We start from the raw sequence: 22,641 nt of genomic DNA, 5'->3' as shown, positions 1-22,641 counted from the left end.
ACTGCTTTTTAACTCCTTCAGCCTGCTTACCTAAGTGTACCTAAGCATCTCTAACTCTGGGGGAAAAGTGGTTAAACACTTCTTTTTGTTTTAATATAAAAATAAAATTTATCAGGCAGTCGGGGGGTAGGGAAAATTACTTAAAAAAAAATGATGTCTTAAGACGTTAGTCACTCTAAACGCCGTACTTAAAGTATTTAAAAGGTTTTATATAAAAATTAATAATTTTTTAAAAGACACTCGGCCCTGGTACGTTGAAGATAAATTGTAACTTCTCGCTGATTTCCACAAGCGAGCCATAAAAGGCTCCGAAGTGCCTCGCTGGGTGAGGCTGCCGAGCGATCCTGCCGCTCGCCCGGCTGCAGCGCGGGGCGGGTCCCGGTGCGGGCACAAACCGAGCCCGGGTCCGGCAGCGGCAGCAGACAGACAGACAGACAGACGGCTCATGCTGCAAACACCCGCGTAAGGAGAGGGCTTTTCATCCCCTGCCCGCATGGAAGAAAGAAATTTAAAATTGTGAGGCAGAGCTAAAGATGTAAGATCTGTGTGTATGCTTTTGGTTTGATTTTTTTTTGGCTGTTGTTCCTTTTTTAACTTTATTTTTAAAAGGGTATTCCTTGACAAGAAGGTAGCATGTCAACATGAACACATCATTTTAGGGGCTGCGCGGAAAAGAGACGAGGCGCCAATATACATAACTTAGCCCTTGATTATGGTCATTATATAAACCGAATTACTAACAAAAGTTTGTTCGGTAACTAATTATAGCTCACTAAATCTCTGCCTCTCTTCACTTCAGCATAATGTATACAAACTTTTGTACAAGCGGATCAGAATAAAACAAAGTGTTGACAGCATCCAGCAGTGGAAATTCACTTACACAAGACTTTTTTTTCACTGAAGTGTTGACAATAAACATTTAATGAAGGCAGAGACTTGGATGTCTCCAGACAGTGTCAGAATACTTTAAACAGACCATTAGCATGGCTTCTTCTACTTCAAACAGAGCACACTATACCATAACATTATAAAAATACAAAGTATGAAACAAATAATCTGTTTATACAGATATTTTAAGCTGTTTTCACCAGCTCTGACATCCCCTGTATTTAGTAACAGAAACTTACTCATTTCAGATTACTCGCGCTTAAAAATGTTAAATACAGTTAATGCAATATTAATCGCCCTTTGGTGATATAAAATGCAATATTTTCAGGCAGCTATTGAGCTTTTCTAGAGGAAGAGCTGATGAAAACAGTCACAGCTGAATAGTGGAGAGAAAAAAGCTCTGTATTTATTGCTTTTGTTTGGCTTTTGGCTACAGAGACAGGAACATTCTAATGGGGTAAGGACATTTATTTTATCTGCAATCTATTGCTGCTAGAGCAGGAGTGGCAGATGGGGTTTGGTGTTATATTCACAGAGTAATTTAGAGCAAATCCTAATAACTAATAATGATTTATGTTAATTTCAATCACTTATGTGACTTTATTAAAGCGCTGCTGTAAGAGGAATAGGAGGGGAGGGGGGGAGACGAGATACTGGAGGGAGACAAGCTGTGTCTGTCTGAGACTGAACCGTGCGCTTGAAAGGTTGCTGTGGTAGGCTCCGGCGAAATTTCTGACGCGACCAAGCAGGTTTTGCTTTTGAGACTCTCTATCGCCGGCGCTAATTTCTTTTTGTAAAAGCCCCGTGTAGAAACCCCGGCCACCGACGAGAGGCAAAGCAGAATAGAGAGGGAGCAAGAGAAGAAGAGAGCGTTCGAGGGAGACTGGTGTTATGCAAAATGTATTGATTGTGTGTGAGGAACCTGCGATGCTCATGTGCTGGGCTCCCGAAAGAATAGAGAGGGCTACTGGCGAAATAGCTAAGGAAGCCACAAATAAACATACAGGATAAGAAACTTTTATTCCGGGCTGTTTCAGCGTGGTGGAGATCTACAGCTCTCTACTCACGTTGCATCGGCTTTACTCCTCACTGGAAATCTCTAGGAGGCTTTACCCCACGGGATTTTGTATTCTTATTAGGGAAAAAGAAAATAATCACAATAAAAAAGCCGCTACGGCAATGACCCTTTCGTATTTTCCCCCATAACCTTCAGCTTCATTGCAGCTGCTAACACTGAAATGTGCACACACATAAACACAGAGGCACACGTCGCCGTGTGTGCATTGAAAGAGGAGATCTTGGTGAAAGCCAGGAAATCCCAGAAAGCTAGCGCTGCTCTGCATAGGGTCGGTTTGATGTAAGAGAGAGGAGTACTTACAGGATTTTGAAAGGGGGGGTGCTCTTCGCTTCTGGCAATTTACTTTCCCAGGTACCTTTATGCGCTTTTCTGCCTTAAGGCATACAGTCTGAAAGTAAAACAACATCAAAGCTCCTTATTAACACTATTTTACTGAAATCAGAAGATGAAGCTACCTGAAACGTTTAATCTGGTGTTAGCATTTATTTCCCAACTAAACAGCCAGAACAAAGTTAAAAAGGGTCGGGGCAGCTATCTACAAGGCAGAGTGTAGGGGGTGACGTATGTTTCTGTCAGAACCCTTGAAATGCATCAAATAAACCTCAGGTTTTGCTGCATTCTAAGCCACTTTTTGTCTAATATAATTCCTCCTTGCAAACACCACTGCTGAAAATAACCTCTCTCCCACACCACCAGGTGCACTAGGTGCGAGTTCCCTAACTTTTGGATCACTGGCAGGAAAGTCTTTTCTGCACTGCGAGATGACACTGCATTGTATATGGGACCGGATTCCACAGAAGGCATTTTTTGTGTACTCTGTGGTAGAGGACTTATATATATAGAAGCATCTTTTTTTAAAATCTAGAATTAAAAAAAAAAAAAAAAAAAAAAAAAAAAAAAAAAGAGAGAGAGAGAGAGGGAGAGAGAGAAATTCCCAGATTATGTACAAGGAGTAATGCCGATGTTCTTTCCTGCTCTTCGTTTGAAAGCGGTGCAGGACTTTCAAATCCGCCTGGGCGTGCACGCCTGCTTTTTGAACTGCAGCACGGCGGAGGCGCCGCGGGCGGGCGGGCAGCGCGCAGGCGGAGCGGCGGGCGGAGCGGAGCGGGGCGCAGCTTCAGCACCACGGAGAGCTCCGGCCGGGCGCGGGGAGGCTGCCTGCCTGTCTGTCTGTCTGCCTGCCTGTCTGTCTGTCTGCCTGCCTGCCTGCCTGCCCGACTCTCCCCCTGTCCGTCTGCGGCTGCACAGAAGCCTGTAATATGTTAATAGCCGTAGGGCATGCCCGAGGTGCCATCTCAAGCTGCTTCGCACACCATATGTCAGGCCGTTAGCCACATGGATCTATTAATCAAAGGGGGAGAGAGGAGAGGCGAGAGGCAGCGAGCGGGGGAAGGGAGCTTTTCATACCCCACCCTGTGTTGCTGTACACTTTCTCCTTTCATTTCTCCCAGATATAAAGACCCGGAGTACCTCGAATAGGCAGCTGTAATTCTCTTTTGATCTGCTCTTTTATAGCCTCGGTGTAACCAGCTCGGATAGCGGTGGATAGCGATATTTGAGGGAGAAAGGGGGAATGCGTCGCGTTTCCTCCGGCAAAGGATTTGGTTTTAAAGTGCTGCTCAACTTCTGTGACAAAGGGGGTCTCTGTCCACCCCTTCAGCCCTCTCCTTGCGGAGGATGTGTCTGAGGAGAAGGCTTTTTCTAGCGAATCAAGCATCGTCTCCCCCGCAGGCAGCCAGAGCTCTGGCCATCCTCACCGCTTTCATATCTGCCCTATTGCCTATTGCCTCACATCATTTCTTCAAGGAAGGTTTGTCCCACGTGAGATCCACGAAAGGGTTGGATCCACAAAATTACCGGGAGAAGGAGAAGAAGCAGTCTGTGTAGAAGAGTGCTGCAAAGCTCTTGTGTGCGTGAATTTTTCATGCAGCCCTCAAAGTCCCCACATAAAATTCTGCCTTTCGGGCTCAGCACCTGAGAAGATGCACGAGCTCTCAGGTCTGGTTTCTACTTTTGTTTGGAGGACAGAATTTTGGGGGGACTTTGATTTCAGGGTTAGAATGAACATGCTCGCACGGGCTCCTCCTGGACCTCGTTTGCCCGTCCGTGGGTGACGCGTTGGGGCACAGCCCCAGCAATTGACGCTTCCCACCTAATTCCGAGGCCACCGGATTTTTTTTTTTTTTCCTTTCACGGTGACCATGAGGGAGCATGAAAGAGACTGACCTTTCGTTCAGATACCTGCTGCATAAAGTTTTGAATTTCTAGATTATTATAAAAGCAGCAGCTCAGGAAAAGGGCTCAGGAAAGTTCCTGAGAGGTGGAGGAGGGGAGGGCAGGATCATTTCAGTGTGCCAGGATCCTGCAGCAGGGACCCTGCGGGTGGATGGGACAGGTTCCCTACCCCTGAGCTCCAGGTCAAGTGACACGCATGTGTGTGATGCAGATGATGGGATAAACACCCGAAGAAGAGGAAAGGATGGATGCAGGCTACAGCTAACACAAGGATAAGCTTTGTTGCTTTGCAGGTTTATATAAATAGCACAAGGTCCCCTAGCTGGTTGAAATTCCCTGTGTTGGTACAGAGAGGCAAGTAAGAGGGAAGAGGCACTTGAGACTGTGCAATTGCAGACGTAGGATAGTAACCCTATTGATATGTATTGTAAGGCACAGTGCATAGGTTATGTTGAAGTCAGTCTTTAAGTCTAACTTTCGACTTATTTTCTAACATTTTTCCTCTTTCTGCGGATGGAAAAATAACGAGTGCATCTATGCTTAGATCTAAAGATGGCACCCATCTTGCAGAACGTTTGCTTTAATACAGATTGCATTAAACCTGCAAAAATATGAGTGCCTCTCAAAGCAATACTTTACATAAAGACAGAGGGAAATGCATGGGCTGAGCGTCAGTTGATTCTGCATTTCCACCTAGCAAAGAGTCTCTTATTACCTTTAAATTTTGGTGCACACACCACCCATCATTTTCTTCCTCTATTTAAAAGGTAACCCATATATCTGTCGTTTTAGGTTTCCAAAGACTCGTAACTTAATTCCTTCAGGCTATTCATCAGCACAGTAATTAAACTAGCAAATGGATGTAAATAAAGTGAAATTGGTTTCATGACAGATGAGCCAAAGAGGCCTCTGACATGAAACAAGCCAGGACAATAATTATTTCTGCACGGGGCTATATGAGGAACTCCATCTAGATTTATTAGGTGCTGCAAGTTATTTGCTGGGAGAAGGCAAGACAGGAGGACTCACTTTAATTTGACGGGATTTTTTTTCCCCCTCTTTGCATCCTAAGTAGGTTAGAGAGATAAAAATCTGGATTTAACTTTGGCAATACTCTGAGATGCCTCTGCCCAAAGTAAAAACACGGCAGGGAAAATAGGTAGTACAGGAAAGGCTTATTAAACAATTTCTTCCCAAACGCTTAATAGGAGAAAATCTACTTTAAAACTCTCCTCTCGAACAATCCCCTGTTAAAAACAAAACCAAAAACAAACCCAAAAAACCAAAACCAATCCAGACCACTGTGAGAGCCTGCATGTGCTTCTCTTTTCTACAAATATGCATATGAAACAGTAGAGGCAATAGAAAGAAGGAAGATTTGGAGACCTTGGGAATTCTGAAGAGCTTCTCTTAAAAAATAAATAAATTATAATCTCGGCTAAATGGTGTCTGTTAAGAACACCCCGCTCCCTTTTCTCTGCCAAGGAAAAGTTTATTGCTGCGGAGGAGAGTAAAGAAAAGGTCTGTGAAAGGGAGGGCATGGATTCTGCAAGGCTCAACTGTAATTGGAGCCATCAGGTCCAGCTTGGAGTGGAAGTAATATACAGAATAAATAAAAAAGGGGCTCTCACAGCAGGTGCAGATTAGTCCCTTTTCCCCTGAAAAGATTAGAAACTGACTGCTTTATGCTTAAACGTACTCTCAATTATTTAAGCGCCCCTTCGTGATTAGCAAGTAAAAGTAACGCTCCAGAGCACTGAAGAAATGAAGCAGGAATAACACGGCTTTCGCCGGGCTCGCGCAGGCTCTCCAGCCAGCACACGGCTCGCTGCCAGCGCCCGGACCCGGGAATTCTCTGTGGATACACACACCTGTAGGGTGGCAAGGAGACAGGGAGGGGAAAAGGAGAGGGGAAGGAGAGAGGGCAGATTCAGAGGGGTAAAAATTCCGCTGTCAGGGCAGTGCAGGACCAGCCCAGCCGGGTTTCAGAGGTGATTGGGATCGGTGGGCAGATTTTCACCGGAATGCTGAACCCTCAACATATTTTCCACTGGGAAGGGGAAAAAAAAACCCCCAGTCTCATACCAAAATCGCAGACACAACCCTTCCCCCCCAGCCCCTCCCCAGGCATTCTCTTTGAATGGGCTGGAAATGAGCCGCGGACGCCTGTGTTTGCATACGGCAGTTTGATCAGGGTTCACATCTTTCTGCAATCAAATCAGAGGCGCTTTCCTCCCTTCCTCATGGAGGGGACTATGATAACTGCAAAGCCGAGGAGAGATCCTAAAGGGACCGAAATCCCCTTATGTCTGAAGCTGTCCCTTTTAACACAGACCAGACTAATTATTTAAAAGTTCTTGTAAAATTAGAAGACATAGCCCAGTCCTTTAATTAGAATACACTGTGAATAGGGATAGCATATGGAGGGGAATGTCAAGAGGAGGGTGCCAGGGGCAGATCCTAGGAAATCTGTATTCATTTCTGCCTCCTATTTGTTCAGTAATCTCTACCATCATAACTAAATCTTGGAGCACTGATGTAGTTCGAGTTGTTGTTGACTCAACGTCAAAATTCAATCACTGGGGGTTTTGCATCAGCCGGGCCACTTATTTGTCTAATAAATCCGTCATTTTGTAAGAAAAATATTTGAGCAGCCGTACTTGACCTCTTGGTATCCACAAGCCACATTTATTTCTACCAGTTTACAAATGCAAAGTGGAGATGATAATCTTAATGCCTCGAGGTACTGAGTTGATTTCTGATTGGATTTTAGATGGAAATGTCTATTTTAAATACCCCGTGATTAAATTGTACATATAATAGAATTCATGCCTCTTCAAACCAAGCCGTGATTTGCGAACCCCGAATTTATTTTAAAGGAAATATTGTTTAAGCAAAGGTGGTTTCTTAAATGATTTGTGACACCCCCCGCGGTAAGATTTTATTATAGCCGGGCATCTTTCTCACTGGAAAACTTATTTTGACCCTGGAGCGTTCGTATGGGTGGAAAAGTGTCAGAGGGGGCGAGGCGGTAGAACTCCCGTTCGAGGGTCCATGCCATCCTGCGCTGGATGATTTGCTGCCTGCTTATACGCATATTTCTTCCGAAAAAGGGGCCGCGCTGCACAAGTTTAATTGCTGCTGGGGGGAAATAACTTTTGTGTTGCGGGAAGGGAGATGGAAGGATGGGGCGGAACAAGGTCAGTGCCCGGAGAGGGGAGGTTTGGGAGCCCTCCTCCACGGCCACACGTCCCGGGAGCCCCCAGGGCGGCCCGTGGGTCCCGCTGCCCGGGCAGTGCCGGCGCCCCGAGCCCTCTCTCCGGGAGCGGGGCTGCGGGTGCGCCCCTCGGGAGCGGCGGGCCCGGCCGCTGTCCCTGCAGGGAGCACCCCCAGCCGCTCGCTGCTCTGCCCCCACCCCTCGAGCTCTCCCCGTGGGCGCTGCCGGGGTCTGTCCGTCTCCATGGAAATCGAATCCAGCCCGGGCCGCGGTCATTATTCCAGCATTAGAGCCGGCGATCGATTCGCTCCCCAGCACCCACCGAGGGCCAGGCTGGAGCGGCCGGCCGCATCCCGGAGCATCCCCCGACAGCCACCACCGCCTGCAGGAGCGGCCGATGCAGGGAAGGGGGGAAAAGGGAAATATTCCAGCATATTGGAAATATTAATGTTGGCTTGTAGGAATTAATGTAATGGGCCATGGTTATTAACAACTTATAAAGGCTTAAATCAATATAAATTAATTTAATTATGATTTCTAATTGCATTATGCATGATCAATTTGAAACACTACATTAAAGATAATTAGAGCAGGGTGCTAGTCACTAATCACTTCCCGAAGAGCTTAATGAAAAGGAATGCCATGTATTACCTGTGGGGCGGACCCATGAAATAATATAAATGCTTGTTTTCCAATGGAAAATAATTATACCTTTTAATAGACGTTTTAATCACTTTATTGTAAGCACAGAATGGGTTTGGGTTTTTTACATGGCCTTGGTTGAATTTTCCTGGTGCTGATTGAAGTGCCGATGTGTTACGAGTCCACCTATTGATGACCCAAAGGAAGACTAACTTTTATGTAAAAGTGTCATGCTGTCCTCAGAAGCTAGTGCCAAGAGGTCACAGTAGATGGAGGTCCTAGCTTAGCATAATGGGTTTAACATTTCCATGACATCATCAGGGAATCTGAAAAGGAGTCTAAGGATAATCAGAGTGGTCATTCAGAAGCAGAGTAAATATTTTATGAGGATATATAGAAGACAGGAAAGAAGGTTGTCAGAAAGGTGAATCTCTACTTCTTCATGCTCTATGAAGAAGGTTTTTCACTTGGTACCAATTTTGATTGAAAACTCTTGTATTGTTAATAAAAAAAAAAAAAAAGCAGATCATGACCATTGGAGAGGTGAATTCTCCTTTAGGGGATGATCTAAATAAATTTGTATTCGTGGTTGTCTTGAGGGGTTATAGGATATTTTGCTCTTACTTTTTATATAAATATATCCTTAATTGATTATTTGTCAGGGATATTGTCGCTTACTCAGGGATCTGCTCCTACATTAACAATAAAAGTTCATTTATTGCTAAAATTAAAAGCAACCAATGTAAATTAATGACTTGTACATGGACACAGTGAGGCAGATTAATTGAAAATGCCTTCCCTGTGATTAGCTTTATTTTCTTATCTTTGCTTGATAACTGAAGCAGTACATGCAGCATATGCCTTGGTTAGACTCATTATATAATTCATAGTTTTCAGAGAAGTAATGTGCGATTAGGGAAGCTGAGATTTGAGGAGAACAGTAAAGAGCAGTAGCACATAATACTCACATTTGTCACAGCAAGACCTGTTTGAAGAATTTTCCTTCTTTTAAGTCGTGATTGAGACCTAGAAGCTTTGGGATTCCTGAGGATAACACTGAATAAAGTGAATAAAAAGAAGTGAAAAAGAGAGCTTAAATGTCACCCAAGGAGTATAGCCCTTCAAGGCTAAGTTATTAGGAACATACTGATTTTAGTACTGAACCATGACTGCAGACAACTCTGTGGATGGAAGGATTCCAAGGATATACAGCTGTTCTTTTCCACAAAGATTCCTGTCTAAAAGTGCATAGCAGAATAGCTGTCCCCCCACTCCACCATGTCCTGCAGAGGGAAGCTAAAGGCAGAAATAAGCTTACTTTGCATAAGAATTTCTAAACATTTCAGTGAAATGGGACAAACTGCAGGATGAATCTGGTCATTCCCTCTGTTGTTCACAGTTTGAAATGATGTGGCCTCATACTGCCAAGATCCAGGGACGAGATCTGAGAGCAATTTATGGAAAGGTTTTAAAAAGCACAGCTCTCCAATCTCAAACTTGCTATTTTTCATAACAACAACAACAACAACAACAACAATAACAACAAATCCTTTGCAGATGCCCTTGGTTCTTGAAAGGAAAGCTCTTCTATATGGAAGTAGAAATAAAAACATAAGGCATCTTACACCTCAAACAAAGGGTGGGATATCAACATGGCTTAAAACATCCAGATGAAAAAGCCTGAAAAATACCAGTGGAGGCTCATTATTGTGGCTTCTGATCCCTTCAGCTGCAGTAGCTATTCCAGTTGCTGTGACTTTCTTGCATCCTGAGCCTTGCTCTAAATAAAATGATTTCCTTGACTTAATCTGACACTAGTGAGGATTCCCAAGCATTGAGTCTTTGGTAGCCAAAGAGCTCACAAGGAGAAAATAGTCTGGATTTCATAAATGGCCCAAGGACTAAAGCTTGTATGTAAACTCATGTTGAGATATGCCTTAATCTTCTCTGCCTTGAATAAATACTGCACCATCCTAGGTTTTTCCTTTCTGCACCAAAGCTGGGGAAGTCTTACCTACCAAAAGGTGCAAGTGAGGTATCAGCTCATACATCTGCTTCTAAAAGTATTGATTTTTCTCTTTCTTTTTTCTAAGTAGAAGCATAAAGAAAATCTTTGCTTTTTCAGGGTACCCTTGGTTAGAAAAACTTCACCTCCATGTTGTTGAGTGGCTAGGTTGAGAACTACATGGACTCTGTATTTATGCTGTTTTTTTCATATAGCAATTGATTTTAGATAGCACTGCAAACCAAGGAGGGAACATGAGTGCTGTTTTTATGCCAGGGAATGGAATGAAAATAACTCTGTGAGATATAGTGGCAACAGAAACAAATATTTTGCTCTGTAGTTACAGAACTATCCTGTGCTTCTCTCTCTAAACTAAATCCAGTTGTTAATGAAACAAATACCTTAGTGGTTCAATCATCTTAGTGGTTCAAACATGTTTGCATGCTTTTGGAGACCTTCTGAATGATTGGCATATTTGCAACAGTGGCAATTCACCAGAGCTTTAAGATTAATTTTTGTAAATTTTTGCTCAAGTTTTTTTTGTTAAATGCAAAATTGATTTTTTGTAATCTAAATTTAAATAAAAGGATAATTTAAATTCATCTTAATAGCTATTTTTACAGTTTATAAGTATTTAAATAGTCTATATTTAAAAAAAAAAAAACATTTGCTGGCTGGCATTTCAAGGCTTCCCCTTTTCTGATTGATGGATTTTTTTTGCAAAATTCACTGACAGCTGCAGGCAAATATGTTAGCAGAAACTTTAATAAAGTCTTTGTTTTTTAAAGCTTCAAAATGAAACCTGGATGCTTTAGTTTTCAACAATAACACTAAGTACATTTTGATCAGTGGCTGTTTTAGTGAAATGCAGGTAAGAAAATTGTGTCTGACCAGGTTGTCATTGTGATTGTGATAGTGAGCTGTCACACTTGGTGTTAATATGTTAGGTTGCAATGCTGTATTTAAAAAAAATTTAATGGTGCAAAGACTGTATCACAGTATCAGCTAATTGGACACTGGGTACCATGATATTTTGAAAATACCCAGGGTTGTGCCTGAGAAGTTTCTAAGTAATATGAAAAAAAGGAAGGTCTTTTTAGCATCCATGGGAGACTGAAGAGGATGAGGCTCTTAGCATGTAATTAAATATTAATAATAGGGAGAGGTTGGACTTATTTTTATTCTCTAAAACATTGTTAATAAGTCTCAGTCTGGCACTGAAAACATTAGGCACATTACTGTGTGTCTCACCTTTTTAACCTTGTTTGCATGTTTTAAGTAAACATATTTTAAGGGTTTTTTTTGTGATTAGTGACAAAAACAATATGTATGTTAAATCAGTGCTGGGCTTGGAAAAGGAGCACATTCTGGCTCAAATTCATCTGCTGCAAACTGAGTAAATCATGATAGTCACCAACAATTTTATCTGCATTTAAACTGCACATGGCTTGGTTGTCCATAATAAAGGTCAGGAAAGTGGAGCTTAAGTTATCCACAAAAAGAAAATAAAAAGTAGGAACATTAAAAAATAAACTGTATTAGGAAACAGATGAATATAATGACCTTCCTTACTCTCAATCATATGCTGCCAGATAAGTGTTAGAGTCTGAAAAATTGCACTAATGAAGCTATTTGAAGGCTTTTGTGGACAACTGCTTACTCTTTGAAGATTAAATGAATGATGTTGATGTGATTAATCTTAGTACAGGGAGTGATGCAGCAGCCAGAAAATACCTTGGTGATTTTCATAATTAAACTGAATCAACATTTCAAAGAAATGCCAGTGTTATCACTTGTATATTAGAATTACATTCATTAGACAGAAGAAACAAATAATTTGAGCAAACAAGATTTTCCTTTTGGTGTACTGAGACTTCTGTCATGTCTCAGAGTATCTTACTATAAATCATCATTACTGTTTAATTTTATCCTTGCTTTTTCAGTTACTCTTTTCTGTTTATTTTTTCTTAACCATCTTAATGATTCACTGTTACTTGCTTCCTGATCACTTATTTTACTATTAAATAGCCTTTCCCAGTTTTCCAGTTAACATTGCCTGCCCACTCTAGGGTTTCAAATCATTGGCGCTGAAAAATAATGTGAGTTGTAGGTGGTTTATGTGGGTAAGGGGCTCAGGCATCCCCATGATCTCTAGCTTTACAAGGGCTCATCTGCAAAGGATAGGACAATCCATAGCATACAGGGATGACAACAGACTGCATGAGACTAAGAACACAAATGGTTGTTTACAATGACCTGTGGAAATAGCAGTTTGGGTTAGATTCTGCCTGACTAACCCATTTCCTAAGAATCTCACATATTTCAATAGGACTGCCCAAAGTAATATTCCTTAACAGCTGCTAAATTGGCAGAATCTGGGCTCACATAATTGAGTCACCTTAAGTGGTCTTTAAGAGTGCATGCTTAAAATATTTGAATAATATATGCACACTGTTTTGTAACATAAGGTGCTCAGGATATTATATGTTTCCCAACAAACGTTCGCAGACACATAGGTGGACACACACATGCACACATATACTCAGAAACAGTAAATTTGCTGACCTGCTAAACAGTGTTGATAGAAGCAATGAGCATGAAAATACAGCCAGCTGCTTCTTTAATGCAAATCCAAGTGAGGGTGTAGGGTTAATGATTTCTGCATCAATACAAATTCACTGTGTTACTCCTCCTATCACCACTTCAGATTATTGGAAAGGTTGCTCTGTGACTTTTGGCAACCTTGATATTTACAGTGTACTTCTAGCTGTTGCACAATCTTTCCTTTCACTGTTGCTTAATATATATAAAAAAATCCCCAAACTTCTTTAGTATAGTGGATAAAAGAAAGCTTTTCACCTTGAGGACATCAATTTTAGTTCATTCCATAATCTGAAGTGGAATGATCTTGATGATCTGCACACAATCACTAATGGGCAATTTTCGTCACAACCACCAAGCAATAGTTTTCTTCCATATTAATTTAAAAAGCTTTATATGGACATGGAATGCCCACTGATACCAAAGAAAAGATTTCTTTTTTACTGTTGAGATAAGATAAAAGGATAATGCTCCCTCTCCCCATCTGACCTTCAGTCCCTTCACCCAGCCCTGTTTTTCTGCATAGCATACTCCATTTGCTTGTGCTTATTTTTCCCATCCCACCTTTCTCTTCTTCATACAGGCAACATTGTATTTTCTATCTCCCCATACATAATTTTATGTATATGTTTTCCCTTTCTTCTTTATTCTGTGGTGGGCCCCTTAGGGTTGGCTCTACTCGGTGTTGTGCTTTGTGTGTGGCTTAGTAGGTGTGCCTTACTCTCAGAGTAAATGTGATTACCACCAGTACAAGGCACCTGCTGAAATTAATGGTCTGAAAGTGAATCTGATGAAATTCATGTGTTGGCTGATTTCATACTCACATCTGTCAGGCTGGGTGGCATCTCTGTATTTATCAGCCATCCCAGAGTGAACCTTGTGACCAAAGAAAATGGTCAGTGAGCTGTGCGTTCATCTCACCTACTTTTAACCATAAAAGAGACAAATTGCCTACTCTGAGCTAACAGTTAGGTTTCTGCTATTGTTCATGAATAGAGAGGTAGGCATTTCTGGATGGAGATTTATTTCACCTGAGGACAACTGGCTGTGATAGCTTAGCTGAATAGCTCTCTGGAGGTTCCTATCCTTTTCATGGCGCTGGCACAGATGTAAAGCCTCAGCTTATTAACCAGCCTTGGAGAGCTGTAGCTCCTCACCTCAGTCTTTGTGGCCCAGATCTGCATGAATTTCAGGTGGGTCTGAAAAAGAGCGTGGGAAAATAGGGAGTCTTCATTCAGGATTTTGTTTTGGCTGCAGATGTGTGAACATGAGAATGACTCCAAAGTCATTCATGTGAAGGAGCAACGGCAGATTGGTTGGCTGGGCTAGAAACTTCCCTCACCTTCTCAGAGGTCCAACTCGGTTTCTTTGCCTTGAAGTGGGATGGAGGAGAGGAATATAAAAGAAGGAAGTGCCCTCTACTCCCAGGGTCAATAGCAAAATGTATTTTGTATGACTGTATATTGAGCTGGTCTTTAATTTCTGTTACTTGCTTCTTCTCTTAAAAATTAATGCAGTGGGCATCCCTCATGGCATCTCAGATATTTTAAATACAGTCTGCCTTTTTCTTCTCTCCCTATTCTCATACCTGGGGCTGCACAATCCCAGCAGAAGGCCCAGGTAAGATCAGTGGCTGAGGGCAATGCAGTGCATGTGCTGCCAACATGAGGGCACTGCTGCTGGCCAGGATGGGGCTGCACTGTTGGGCCTGAGAGTTTGAGGTGATTATCTGGCAAAGGTACAGACAGGAAAGGAAAAGTAGCTGGGATAGTTAGCTGTGATAAGCAGCTCCCACAAAGGGGTGGCAAGGAAGCAACAGCAGAGAGTGGGTGTAAGAGCAGTATTAATCTTCTGCTATACCATGCTAGCTACATGGATATCATCAATTCCTTTTGTGTAGATACAGTAATACTGATTTGTTCCTTTGGGACAGAACAATTAATTAGGGTGAGATTCCTTCAGCTGGCTTTAGACATTCAAAAATAGGCCTTGAACCCGAACTGTTTGTTCAAGGTCTCTTTGGAGTCAGTGTAAAGGTATAACAGCTCATGGGAATTCAGTCTACCTCTGAACAAGTATCTCATGCAGGATAGATGAATCACTCCTTGGAGGTACCTATTTCTCTTCATTTTTAAAGGGTTACAGCTAGAGAGAATCAATCCTTTTCCTCCTGTAAAATATTTATGTGATTTCAATGGTCATCTGACCATAAAAAAGGCAGGCAGGAGGAGCACATTGTACAGCACAGGCGTGTGGTATGCCCACACCAATGCACACACATGTGCATTCATGTGGCTCCAGGAACCACAAGTAGTACAGGCCTTCATTCTTTTAGGGAAGCAACACTATGGAACAGGTCCAGTGAAGGAAATTTAAAGACAAAACCCTCTTCTTCTGTTGGAGATTTCCAGTTTATTAATGCTATTGAAAACTGGGAAGACTACTTTTACAGACTTTTGAGAAACAGACAGATTGAAGTAGTTATAGGTAAGCCTTTATTAACCCCTGACAGGCAGCTGTTGTTGTAATGACTATTGGTTGAACCATACAGTTTGTAAAAATATTTACTAAGTATGGATAGAAAGAGTTTAGACAATGAAAGCAGTGAAAATATCTTCAGAAACAAACACTTTAAAAACATGTTCCTACCCATCATACATAACACCATGCTCATAAAAACAAGGAAAAGGACTATAAGGAGTATCTTCTATTTTTTTTTCCCCTGTACAATGAACATTCATATTAAACAAGAAAGATACAGCATATAAACCTTAATTTTGAGCTAGTTATTCCTGAGGTTCCTTTATACATCACTTTAATGTATAATATAAATTTTTATTTCTACCTATTTTTAAATATGAATAAATAATGTTTCTAAAAAGGTATTGTTTTATAACTGTTTTGTGATAGAATATTTATAGTAGTTGTTTATCCATAATAATGTTGTATATTTAACACAAAGATGGAAAAAGTACAACACTGTTGGCTTAAGACAAAACAATGGGTTTTTATGGTTTACATTTCAGTATTAATAATTGAGTATACAGATGATTTTGTTTCCCCTTTAAAGGAGCTTTCTAGGAAAGCTACATTTCAAAATTACTAAAGAGTTTTTAGTAATTTAGTTTTTAGGTGTTTGAGTGTAAAATGGTTTGTGATGAGGTACAGATGGCTTCATTTTCTATAAGAATGGTCCTTAGTCACATTAAGTGGTACTGCTGATTTTTTTTCTAATCCAGACCTTCAAATGCCTTTCATAAGCGATGATATGGATGTTTCAGACAGACAAGTGAGATGTGATTCTGTTCATTGGATCAGGAGACTCAAAGATCTTGGTTATGTTTCTTGCTGAGGTGCCAAGGCTCACTGGAGAGGTGATAGGGTAACCAGGATATCTTTATTGTGTTTTGGACTTACAGGTACAAAGCAAGACCTATGGACTTGAGTTATAGAGGCCAGGAGTGATGTCTTATGCTGTCTGGAATGGCATTAGATGCTATATTTAGGAAAAGGAGCCCCTCACTGGTCTAAGGTGACATTGATTTTATGGAGACATGACTTGCACCCTTGAAGTTGCCTTTGTCAATGATAAAGGGAATCTAGACTGACTTGTCCAGTCATGGACATTTAACTTTACTGTAAAAGTAAAGTTAGGTGAGCTGAATTCTACTTTTGAGACCCAAGTCCAAAACCTACTGCTCTAATCTTCTGTTCAGCTGCCAGTTCATCCTGGGAGGCCCATAAAATATTTAAGTTTCTAATTTCTATTCTTCTCCTGAATTTCATAGAAAAGCTGAGTGACAAAGCTAGCATTTAGAAACATAAATTGTCAGATTTCTATCTCCAAAGTGTATTGATGGCATACCATGGACTCAAGGAGCCTTAATGCCTTACAGCTTTTAAGTATGTTTGTTGAAACACATCTGGAATTGATCCTGTTTTCTCTAAGAAAGTCTTATCATTAAGATACTCGTTGAAGAATTGAGTTCAGGACTTGTTTCAGCTTGAGATGACTCAAGGCTGAATTTAGTTAACCATGAATAAGGCCCTAGAGTTATTTCAGGTTTATCTGTCTGCAGAGCTGGTGGACATAACACAGCAGCTAGGTAGACCTGGGGTGTCAACTAAAGGGCAGCTGGAGGTCTGCCCTGCACACATTTATGACTCCAGATGACCTTGTATAAGCAACAGGAAGAATCTTCAAACATCAATGTACCATCTTCAGGGGGAAGCAATGGTATAGCCAAAATCTGTGGCTGACTTCTCATAGCTGCTATCTTTATGTGAGCCTGCTCCCGGTAGGCAAATTCTCCGGACTGCTCTTTGATGCCTAGTTCACCCCACCAATCAATTAGGAAGCAAAAGACCCCAATTTAGGCAGCCTGAGACTGTCTAATTATTGTTCTTAATTTTACTAACTCCAAAAAGGGAATTAAGAGATGATATAACTCTTTGAGACTGTGCCCAAGCAGCCAGCACTTCATTATTGAAATTATCCAAGAGTCAAAAACCTGCTTCTGGACAATCTGCTAACTGCCTAAATCCTGATCCTCCAGATGTGTAACACACGCCTATACAATCTTTGGATTTTGTAACTTTATCCCACACATTTATTGTATATATAACGCTGTAAGAATAGTTTTAACTCCTGAACCTTGCCAAGTTCTGTGGCCCTATAAATGAACAGGGGATGCCAATCCATTCAGGATTTGCTGCATAAAAGTAGAATACAGTGTATGCTTTAAGTTTAGTGTGAACTTGTTTTCATTTGAAGGTAGAAAATTCTGATTCATTCTGTTTTGTTAGGGATTTGAAGCAGCATCTCTCACCCAAATGTTCTAAGCATCAGGCTAGTAGATTTTCTGGGGTTGGCTGCTCACAGCCTCTCCTTGCAAGATGTGATGTTCCACTTCACAGAGAGTGATTAAATATTCATTAAGCTAGTGAAAGAACAAGCTTCTCAGAAGACAGAAAGAGTCTGGTACTTAAGGCAGTCACCTGGGAAAAAGGGAGATCTGGATTCCAGTCACTGCTGTAATGATTACTTAGTATTAAATACATACACTGGTTCACGAACTGGAACCCAGCTTCTTTTTTCTCGTGGGGAGGGGGGTTGGCTATCAAGCACTTGGCACTTTCTGTCTATTCCAGTGATTACTTAATTATCCAGGAAAGCTGTGGCTGGGGAGAACAAGCACTTCTCTAGGAGGTGGGAGATTGTAGTTCCGTGTGGCAAAGAAAACTAAGTGTGCATTTTTTAGGCCCTTTTATTATCCAAAAGCTAGAAGAGGAACAGAACACCCTTTCCTTAGGGAGTAAATGCTGTAATTCAGGGCTTTAGAAACGTGGAACTCCAAGTGGAAGGCAGCATCTCCTCTAATTCAAAAGTAAGTTGCAGCATAAGGAGAAGGTTTAAGGCATATGTTTAATATAGGCATTTCCTGAAGTGCTTCCTTGACTAGCATGTCTTTGTGGATTCCATGTTTTTAGTACAATCTGTAAGGAAACAGGCATCTGATTTAGGACTACAGATTTTGCTGGAGAATTTCATCTGTTGGATAGGTGCTATGATATTTAACTAAAATCCCTTGCAGATCGATCCTTTAAGGTAATATTCTCAAAGACACTTTGTGTTGCTTTCATAGCTTCTCTTGAAGTCAGTGTAGATTTTACTATGGACTTAACAAGGGGCAGACCTGTACTAGCAGAGATATCTCTTATGCCCCATTTTCCCCATGCAATTTCAAAAGAAAGAGAGTATATATCCTGTTAAACACATGTTTCCACAATAATTTAATTCTTGATACAAAGATGATGGATTTCTTGCTTTGATTTTTTTAAGCATGTATGTTTCTATGCTGAGAAATATAAAGTTATGTACATTGATGTGAATAATTTGAACTTCTAATATGCCCGATGGAGATGTGGCTCTCATTTATCAACAAATGACCTAGGAAGTTTTAGGGTTATGCTGCATGGGGTGAATATCAGTATTAAGTTATGTCTATGAACTTGCTAATTCAGGACCTGAATTACAAATATCAGGCCAAGAAAACACCTATTGGATGTTGAAAACTTCAGGCATTAGGCAGTGAGAGAAAGAAAAGAAAAATAAATATTGACTTGTTTGTAGAACACATTGAAAAAGAAAAAAAAACCAGTGAGACAAATCTTTGCCATGTCACCCTATGAACCAGAGGCAAATTTTCACCTGGAAAGATAAACAACTGGTTTTCCTTGACTCAGAAAGAAGTTGGAAAAAGTGATTCAGGAAAAAAAAGGGGACTAGATTGATTTTTGCATAAAGGTAAATCAAAGTAGACCTCAAATAACCCCTTCTCATATTTTGAACCATATGAGGGGTTCATAAAAAAAAATTTTCGCCTTTCTCTCCTCTCTCTCTCTCTCCCCCCTTTCTGCCTACCATTAATCTGTTACTGTTTCCCTTTTTCTTTGTTTTTTTTTTTTTTTTTCTTCTTTCACATCTGCTGTTTTTGCTTTCTTCCTGTACTCTTATCCCTCTATCCAACCTTGGGCATTCCAGACTCACTTGCACAGAATAATCTTCAAAATCATCCTTAAGTGGAGGATTTAGCTGCAAACTCATTCATAGCTACTTCTTTCTGTCCCAATAGAACAAAATATTTATCCAGAAAGGCATGATAGGAAAGCTAGGATCCTCTGTCTCTGAAAATAGAGTCTTTGAACTTTTCAGCCAGAGGAAGTTTTCTGTTGGCTATCACTTATGAAAAACTGTTGGCTTTGTTCATTTTTGTTCTTATTCGCTAAAGTTCAACAAGCTGAAAGAAATATCTGGGCCTTGATCCTTGAATCTATTGAAAGCACAAAGGAGAAAGAGGGGACTAGAAAGGAAAACTATTAGGTTACACTAAGCTAGTGTGTGCTCTTCCAGACTGAAAGAGAGCAAGATTAAGGATGAGGCAAGAGATATGGAAATTCTCCCTAAAGGCTCTGTACTTGTCTGCTGTTAATAACCTTTTTTAGCTTCAACATGCCGGCAGCTCTCTGCACTACCTGCCTTTCTGAAAAATAAATGGATAAAAGACATTTTAAATAATTCCAAATTTAGTCATGTTCAGAAAAAAGAAGTGAAGAAATGAGAAGCCAGCAAGTGAGTGAGTTCCTTGGTGTGGCTCAGAAGTGCTGGAGCAGGTGGCTCACCCTGGGGGGACAGCCAGCACTGTGTTGGCCAGTGCTCCTCTCTGCCCTGGCATCTAAGATTCATGTTCCAGTTAGCCCTTAAACTGGGAAGTACTCAGGGATGCTGCTAGGTCACATTTTAATTAAAATTCAGAAGATTCTTGGAACACATTGGGAAGCTCATAAAATAATTTTACTTGTAACTGTTTTACTATTGTCCCCATTCCTCTTCACTAAACCTCCCACTTCTAACAAAGGAATCAGAGACAAGTCTTTTACCTTACAAAGCAAAGCAAAGCCTGGTCCCCACCACATGACATGCTGATGATCATTTTAAAGGAGTCACTCTAAATTAATTTATTAATGTCAGACTGTTTCTGTATGTGCGCAGCCAACAATTGTATGTAAGAAAAATCCGTCAGAAACTTTAAGTGCCAGAGATACCACTTCTGTTTCTACATTTCTGTTTCAGTTTTTGGCACTCAGTCTGGCATCAAAAGAAATGCTACTGATCATCTGCAGTGTCACTAGGACAGACAGTCAATAAAGTCTGTCTGTCAGAAAAAGGAGCTTGAGTGTCAGCAGGCTGGGTAAAGTGTCCTGCTCTGGCATGCAGGGTAGCCAAAGAAAAATAATTAGACACTTAAGGGACTCATGAGAGACTTCATGCTGATTCCTATGATGTCAACGACACTCAGTAGGAAAGGGGCAACAAGGGGCAATTATGTATCTGATTGCTTTCTTTTAAGTACTTACATAACAGATCTTCAATCAGCAACAAAACTGGGTGTTCTAAGCTCTTCACAAAGAAAGCAAGAAAATAATCCACAGCCTTCTCAGTCTGAGGGTAAGAATTTGTAGATATGCATGTCCTGATTGTTCCCTTGGAGGAAAGGTGTGAACACACACACTGAATATACACCTACCCAGGGGAGGATCTTAGGGGGAGAGCTCAGGCTGGTGCGCACATAGAACCTGGCTGTTCCACACCTGGGTGGGTAGTTCAGGAACAGAATTATTGCATATCCTGGTGAAGTGTTTTAACCACCAGACTAGTGTGTAATAATTGGGAATCACAGGGATACCAGCAGAGCCCAGACAATTAAAGGTCAGACTGAACAGGTCTAGCAAATCAGGTTCATCTGGGAACTTCTCAGTCCTATTAGCATTCTAACGTGGTGGTAGACATACAACTGCATTCTGAAAAGTCATCTCAGTTGCAAAAACCCCAACAACCAAATAAGCAAAAAACCCAATAAAGAAGGTGATTTAGTACACTTATTTAAAAACCTACACAGTGTTTACTCTAAATAATCTAAATCTATACAATGAAATCTTTGAAGGCTATCTTGCAGCTGCATGAAATCCATTTTTCTTCTGGTGATTTTCTTAATAGCACTTAAGACATTAGTCACTATAGCTTAGTCAGAGCTCCTGATACTCTGGCAACACTCTTGAAATGCTGAAAAATTCCAAACAGTTTTTATGTCAGAATAAAAGGAAGGAGGCATAGCTAGATAACCACAGTTTTACAGGCCATTTCTAATAAAATGAAGATTACATGGCCATTACATGGCTGGCCATGCCAGCCAATCACCTCTTCTAGATCCCTCTAAAGTCACCAATTTTGAGAAAAGATTTGCTGAAATGCCATCACCATCCCCTCCACCAACTCAGAATCCTTTCAGAATTCACCCTGCCAAGTACTACTTGAAATTATTGAAAATAACCATTGATATTAACAGCAAATTACTTGGTTTCTAAGATGTGAAAAAATTGCAGCCTACATTAATGAAGCTCTTAATTTTGAGAGTGAAAACAAAACCCTGTAGTTCACAGAAAAAAAATGCAACTATAAGTGATTTAAAAGGAGCCAGACACTAGGATCTGGGAAATATTAATTAGTGTACTGTCCAGTTTTGCATAATATCCTGTCTTTATTCTAGTTTTGGTTGAAAAGAAGAAAAAAAATCAAGGTAGAATAAAAAGAGATGTATTTTCAAAATAGAGTTATTTGTGTGCACACTCTAGATGGTTATTTGCATTGGCCATCTAGATACTGTAAGAAGAAATGGACAAGAGGGAAATTTTAGACACTACTGCTGTTTTTCATAGTCTTAAGAAATTATAAACCTACTGATGATCATCTTTAGGATTTTTTTTCTTCCTTTTTCTTTATACTGTTCCTGACCTAAATTCATTTGCATTGGACTTTAAGATTCAGCACATCTGTCTGCTACTTTATTTTTATTGCGTGCTAGGAGACTCCAGAGCTCTCTCCCTGCTTTCCTTTTGTTACCACAACAAAACCATGTGCAAGTTTAGTTCTGTAACAGATCATCTCACTGCTGTGAACTGCAGTTTCACTTGGCTCTCACCATCCTCCTGGCACAGCTGGTATGGAGTCCACGTCCACCGGATTTCATGTCAGAGAGACTCTTGTCCTGACATGGATGTGTCAATGTGACATGTTTAAAGAAACTAGAATGTAAAACTATGTTTTAATTACAAGTTCTTAAGTGGAAGACACAGCATTGCTTTCATTTCTTCTAGTGGGTTTTTACCTACAGGAAAATACCTAGCAGTTTATACCAAGAATGTAGGAACACAACAGACAAAATGTATTCTTTTTGTGGAGGTTGTGTCAAAGGCAGCTCATTCCTGTTAAAATATTTTGGAAGTGATGGTGACCAAAGGAAATCGAAGCATTTATATGTTTACTGAGTTAGGCTGGGATTAACACTGCAAGCTTCAATCAGAGGTAATTGCCTCCTTTTACAGGCAACAAACAACAACAAAAATATGCTTCTGGGG

The 22,641-nt window shown here is 40.8% G+C and overlaps 1 long non-coding RNA gene across 1 annotated transcript in view; it reads left to right on the top strand.

The window, feature by feature from the left end:
- Positions 1–1,252: 1,252 nt before the first annotated feature.
- LOC134415203 (uncharacterized) overlaps positions 1,253–22,641 on the top strand; it is a 67,218-nt gene continuing 45,829 nt past the window's right edge. The window contains exon 1 of the long non-coding RNA XR_010026964.1: positions 1,253–1,345. This is a non-coding gene — a long non-coding RNA (uncharacterized LOC134415203). The remainder of the gene's footprint in view (positions 1,346–22,641) is intronic.

Source organism: Melospiza melodia, chromosome 2, assembly GCF_035770615.1.
Source record: "Melospiza melodia melodia isolate bMelMel2 chromosome 2, bMelMel2.pri, whole genome shotgun sequence".
Classification (NCBI taxonomy): domain Eukaryota; kingdom Metazoa; phylum Chordata; class Aves; order Passeriformes; family Passerellidae; genus Melospiza; species Melospiza melodia.
The sequence above is the reverse complement of the archived record's forward strand: the minus strand, read 5'-3'. Positions and strand labels throughout refer to the sequence as shown.